The sequence below is a fragment of the Crassostrea angulata genome, chromosome 2 (genome assembly GCF_025612915.1).
Source record: "Crassostrea angulata isolate pt1a10 chromosome 2, ASM2561291v2, whole genome shotgun sequence".
Taxonomy (NCBI): domain Eukaryota; kingdom Metazoa; phylum Mollusca; class Bivalvia; order Ostreida; family Ostreidae; genus Magallana; species Magallana angulata.
The window spans coordinates 21182004-21189446 of NC_069112.1; positions in this window are offsets into that span (position 1 = coordinate 21182004).

Sequence of the window (7443 nt, forward strand, 5' to 3'; positions counted from 1 at the left end):
TAAGATGGTATTAAGACAAGGAAAGTGATGCTCTAAAGTTATATAAAGGGCAGCGTTATGGTGGTTTCTAAATTTAGGGGAGCTTCGAGAAACGGAGTAAAACTAAGATGTATCGTATCCTTAGACATACCTACGACCTACATATAGGCCTACGATACCTTCGTGAACATGCCTGCTGTTGATTCAGAGATATAAAACGTCCATACTTTATCGGTAGGCCATGACGGCATCATCAGAGGCTACCCGTACAGTTTATAAATAATTGGCCGAACCAACAAAGGAACAATTCCTGAAATTTATTGAGACAGAATAACAGAAAACTGGATCACGTCGATAGTTCCGCCAGCCGACAGCTCTTTTGAGATCAAGAATTTTATACTGCAGCATGCACGAAAACCGTAGCAGCTCAGCATCCTTCTGATTTTTTTTAACAGCAATGCAGCGAAGAATATTCGCAGATCGCATATGTCAGAAGTTATTTTGACGGCTGTCCGTGCAGCCCCAAAGGTTTTGTTAGAAACTGTTGTCATATGAATCAATCACAGATTACCAATCAGAATTACATGGACACAACACAGTCATAGGGACTAGCCCCCCACTTTTTCCCGCAACAAACATAATTGTTCCTAGATTTAACTTAAAAAGAATGAAATATTTATAGTAATATTGAAAATGAACATTTATACTAGCCCCCCCCCCCCCTCCCCTGGGTTAGGAACGTCATTATTTTGGGAAATATTTTTTTTTTTGCTTGTCAAAATTTCTGATGATTAGTCTAGCCCCCCCCCCCCCCCTTTCAATTTGCTACCGACGTCACTAGATGTGAAAATAACACTTCAATTTTTTTTTTTTTCGATGTTTTTGGTAAATGTTAGGTAAATCGATTTTTTTGTCATGTTCCTTTTGAATTCAGCGGTGATTTGATACGATTATTTATGTTTCGATTTATTTGTTTTATATAAGAACACGCAATGCACAAATGTCTTAGAGAGGTCATTGAAACAGTCACATTACGACATGAGGCAAAACACCATTTTGACTGGAACTAAAACGTGAAATTGTCATAGTTAAAAAAAAGTGCAAGGATAATTTAAGTTTCTGCTTCGATGACTTACTGATTACATAGTATATTTCAAAAGTATCACGACATCTCTTTGATTGGGACAAAAATTTATACAACATTCGTAATAATGCATCGACTACTGAACAAAAAGGCTAAAGGCTTGCATCGAAAAGTTTTCTTTTTGTTTCAGTTTTGTATTTCTAAAAAAAATAATCATATAAAGTCATCAATGTTTTGCTGTAACTTAAGAAAAAAAAAGATGACGGATAAGACATTTAAAACCATATACCTTAGGTACTGGTACGATAAAGAAATCTGAGAAATGAGCATTCAGATATGCATCTGTATGTGCATTCCTAACTGTGATGTTAAAAAAAGTTATATAATGATTGATTAGAAAATTGTATTCTCATTGCATGTTTGTTCTAAGCTTATAAATGTATTGTTTGATCCATGGTGAAATTATTCATGACTACATGGGTCTGCTTATTTTCTTTGTTTCATACAGATTTATATACTAAGGCCTCTCTATTTTCAAATATAAAGTAAAGCACATTATTAAAAAAAAATGAGTTTAAAAGTCGAAAGCGTGTCTTAACTTCAACAACGCAATACTGACTCAGAGCTCAAATACCATTAAAAGATCTTTTTGAAGCTTAAGCATCTAAACAATAATTCATTACATAAATAACATATCTACTTGAACAGTCACTGCTTTTGATAAACATTGCAAATAATAATCCGATAAAAGTTTTACAAACAAAACTTTGCCATTTTACTTATGTAGTCATGCATGTATGATAACAAAAGTGTGAATAAGAATTGACAAACCCAAAATACATTGTTCCAGTCTAACAAAATTTTTATTGGTGAAAATGAATAATTTACAGTCACATGACCGTTAGGTTCTTCGCTGCTGTTGATTAATTTCAAGGATATCAACTTCTGTCGACTCCAGAAAATTATCACTGTCACGAAGAAACGCATATTTGCAGACAAATGTCAAATAAATAAGTTTTGTCCAGCGGGAAGAAAATTTAAATTTGGGGATGGGAATCAAGCGACGACATTCGCGGAAAATGTATTATACGAACGAACCCACAATTTTAAAAACAAGGTTTGCAATTTATTAATAAAATATAACAAATCTCAGCATTATTACTATGTGGTCATTACTTTTAACATCTGTTCAACATTTTTTTTAAATCATGGTGAATATAATTCTTAATAGCAAACATATGCATAGCACTTGCCTTTGGACAAGACCAAGTTTCAAGGAGTTTTAAAATCGTGAAAACTAGGTAAAAATCAAAATCAAAAGATAAACACGAGTTGAACGACAGATGAACATCATTTTTGACATCAATGACATGTTCATAACATAAGAAATGTTGTGTTTGGAAAAGGTCAATTTCATCTTAAACCTGTTGAAACCGGTTTCTTTGCTATAAATGAATAGAATGCAGTTTTGTTTGAAATAAACGAACTTTGTTTCTTTAATAAACATATTCAGCTCACACAAAATGATCAGGCTATTTGATGGTCTCTTACCAATATATGTCAGTAAATTGCAATTTAATATCTTCATATATTTAGATTTAAAGTAATTTGCGATTAAATATTTTCACATTTATGTCTTTGGATTACGAAGAAAAAGAATGGTATACAATGTCTTGCTGTCAATCGAACATAATACATGCTCATTGCTCATGCTCAATTGTTGCTTGGTTAATATCATTGATGTATGTTATAGTATTATATTTGCAATTAGGACACAAATTATTATTGTTTTTTACTTTGTTTGTTTGTCTGCTATTTCACTGCACAACAATTAAAAAAAAATACTGAAGATGGAAAATTCAGCAAACATTGCATATTTAGTAACAGGTTATAAAACTTGCAGTTTTTGTACGTTACCAAATCCCACTAAGGTTTAAAGAAATCACAGTGAACTTTAATACAAATGTTTTATCCACAGACATGTTTAAAGTGAGCTATGCCATGTATACTGTAAAAATCATTCTAATAGGCAAATTAAGCGCATTTTAAAATACTGATGAACATATATTTTCCAGGCTTTTGTTGGATATTACTTTGGAGGGAAAAAACCTGGGCAATGCCCAGTCAGAGATATAGCAACTACTTGTGACTGTCCAACCAATCAGATGGCTTGTTACAACGACTTCCAATGCCCATTTGTTAATAAATCACGTAAATTGCACTAGATGTACATAAGCATCTAAAATGAAATCTGTACATAGCGAATGGATGTCGCAAATTTTGATATGGTAATATCAAAATAACTGTACACTTTTTAGTAACTTTAAGATTTGTCGGCTTGTAAGCGTTTTTCTTAGAAGTTCAATTTAAATGGTCACTATCAATAGCTTATTAAATGAATGTTTGGTTAAAACACGTACAACGCTAGTAAGAAATACAAATGTACATGTAATAGGTCAACACCTGAAAGATGAAACATTTAGGCGATACCTACATGTATTATGTTGGCTTTACAGCGTGAAATTGCATGTATCAGACGAGAGATGAAACAAGTAGATGCATGACAAATAGTCCAATCCACACTTTGCAAAATTTGTTTCCCTTTGCGGGGTCAACCCAAAGGTCAAAAGGGGAAAATAAACTTTTCCCTTCTTCATGCAACCACATATTTGGGCGTCCTGTGAAATATTCTCTTGGAATTTGATTTCTTCCTTCGATGTGTGGGTTAGGGGAAACCGATTTCTAATGTCAAATGACAAAGTTACAACCCACTAAACTACAAGGTTACTGTAACAAATGTATGTGTTTTTCCCCAAGGATGGCGGCCAAGGGACATAACTTTTGTGAAGTTTGGATTGGTCTTTTTCAATACTGTAATTTAGAATTATATGACCAGCTAAGCTAATAGCAAAATTAATGTATCTGCGATATTCATGTGCTACAAACTGTTTAACCGGTGCTTGAAATGTGCTTGGGTAGGTAAAACATTGAAAACGAGCAAAATATATAAAGATGAAAAGCTCAGGTAACCACAATATTTAAAAAATTGTACATTTGTTGTCTGCCAAATACCAATATATCAATCATAATCAAACAGATGATTCTAATTTTGATGAATATAATAATCTGGTGTCACCTTAATTGTATTACCTTCTACGGGAAATTAAATTATGACTAAGTGATCTGCATTGTCTTCTCTACAACTAAGCATTGATTGCAAATACACGTAATATGGTAAATGCTACACACGAGTAACAAGCAAGTTTTAATACACTTTTTGTAGATCAGAAATGTTGTTCTTTTGGATGCGGATGCAGAACATCTTGTGAATCTCCTGTGTTTGTTGGCCCAGGTGAGAACAGCACAATTTAATTACAATTTTGTATTTTTTGCTGGATAAGTTTGGTATAAAGGGTCTTGAAACTATAGTATGCATCAATGCATCGGCACGACATATGAAATATCGTTTCTTTACACTGTCCAATTACATTTCTGTCCAAGAACTGCAAAACAAACACGGAACGTAAACAAACAATTTGTTTATTTATTTGTTTATATATAAGTAAAACATTAATATTTAATCAATAAATGCAATGTAAGATTTTTGTTAATTTCTGAAATTTCATTCCTGCATGCAGGTGGCTGCTTTGTTGACGGCAAGTTTTACCAAGTAGGACAGGACGTTCCCTCGGGTGACCTTTGTAACGACTGTAGTTGTCGGGGTGATGGGAATGTAGTATGCACTCTCATCCAATGTTAAATAAAAGACTCTTACTTTCAACAAATAAATGGTATATTTTACTAAATCAACAACCTTCTAATTAACATAACTAACATTAGTCTAAATAATAATGTTACGAAAATGAATTCGTTCATCTGACGTACCACTCATATCCCTAAAAGGGTAAAATAAACTTAAGAAGTAAAATTCCAACACAATTCATACAACAGAAAATAATTAAAATACGATTAATGTTTTCATGATCATTAATCGCATTGATATATATTGATATGATTACCGATGTATCGTCACAACTAACGGGACTGAATTACCCGAGTTTCCTAGACGATACGTTTGGTTTTATTTATAGTTTTATGCATCATTTTAACTCTTTCGTTTCATTAGGTTCCTCATTCACAGGTTCCCTCTATTGGCTTTTCTTTAATACGTATCGTCAAAACGCCTTCATTCAGGTGTTTCAGTTCTCATATCTTGTTTACCGCTTTCCCCATAATGGCCGGTTTGTATAGCATGCGGCATGACGTCATAACGGCCAAACCCGGTGCTTTATAACCGCCTGACAGCTGACCAGGGCAGACGGTCTCGTCCACTGCTGGACACAAGCCCCACTCAGGAAATGGCTAATATTAAATTTCTCGATGGGTAAATGTTAAATTATTTGGCAGTGGGAGCTGATGAAATATTATTGTTTAATCAATCATTTTATAAGCAATATTATAATGGGGGGGGGGGGGGGGGTGGTTATGGAAACGGGACTCCCGCACGGTTTTGCCATCCCATCAAGGTTGGGAATTCATTTATTTTATATATACACTTCAAGAGTCTTGAGATTTGCTTTATGTGATAAGTTGGAAGTATGTTTATTATTTTTTTAAATCCTCACTTTGATTTTTTTTACGCCAATACACAAATTTGGAAGACCCACAAGTTGCAAATAACATCTTGGGTTAATAAGATAAAACCCAACATCGGTATAATTGGTATAAAATCAACATTGTTGTGAGAAGTAAGATACATAAACTGCAACATTGGTGTCAGAAGCGGGATACTTATAAACGCAACATTTGTATCAGAAGTGGGATATGTTTTTATTCCCAAAATATCTGATTGGACAAAGAACATAAACTTAAAATAACATAATAAGTAATAACGTTTCTATAAATATTTGTGTAAAAATATCCCGGGAGAAGAATCCATTGAGAGAATCCGATGAGATTATCTTAAATCCAAGATCAGTTTTGATAAGAGAAGATGCATTTTAAAGGGGGGGGGGGGTGCCTTTAGAAATTCTTGTTCTCCCGATTTATCATCAGCTCCTACTGTTTCTGAATATGAAAATGAATTATTGTTAAGAGCTATCGAAACAGTGAATAGGGATATGTGGTTTGCATGAAACAAGATTTGGGTTAAGAATTATCCCACATTAGGGAAACGTCACAAAGTTTGCAAGAGAGATTATTGGGATGCTGGAAAACACTGTTAACGTAAATTCTTAGTCAGAGTTTGGGAGACATTCCGAACATGTAAATCCCAGACATTCACCATTTGTAGGGGCAGGGAAAAGTTTCCACTACGTTCCATACGCCCCGGTTCAAAGGGTCAATAGAAGCAAAAAAAGTCGTCAAAATATGATGTTCAATTCAAAACCCACAGTATCTTTAAAACCTCAAACATAAAATTGGTCTGAAGATTTTGAAGAATATTTATACCAATTCAAAATACTTTTTGATTTGCATGGATGGGATTATTGTACCAAATCCCTTAATTTGCCCAGTAGTCTTACTGAGAGTGCTAGAGGAGTATTGGGAAAGCTAAGTGAAACTCAATAAAGGACTTTGATTCCCTAGTTAGAGTTCTCAGCATGCGCTATGGGTCAGTGGAAAGATCAGAAATGTTCAGGGCAAAACTGAAAAATAGAGTAATGGCAACCAACGAATCTCTATCAGAACTATCTCAGTCTATTAAAAAGTTAGTCCGTCAAGCCTATTCTACATGTGACCCAAACTTTTTGAACATTTTGGCCTTTAACCATTTCATAGTTGCCCTCCCAGATCCTACCATGCAGTTACGGCTCAGGGAATCCCGTGTGAGAGATATATGGGAGGCTGAGATAATGTCGAACAGATCAGAATTCCAAGATTTCGGTAAACTTCAAAAAATGCAGATAAAACCCAACATCGGTATAATTGGTATAAAATCAACATTGTTGTGAGAAGTAAGATACATAAACTGCAACATTGGTGTCAGAAGCGGGATACTTATAAACGCAACATTTGTATCAGAAGTGGGATATGTTTTTATTCCCAAAATATCTGATTGGACAAAGAACATAAACTTAAAATAACATAATAAGTAATAACGTTTCTATAAATATTTGTGTAAAAATATCCCGGGAGAAGAATCCATTGAGAGAATCCGATGAGATTATCTTAAATCCAAGATCAGTTTTGATAAGAGAAGATGCATTTTAAAGGGGGGGGGGGGGTGCCTTTAGAAATTCTTGCTCTCCCGATTTATCATCAGCTCCTACTGTTTCTGAATATGAAAATGAATTATTGTTAAGAGCTATCGAAACAGTGAATAGGGATATGTGGTTTGCATGAAACAAGATTTGGGTTAAGAATTATCCCACATTAGG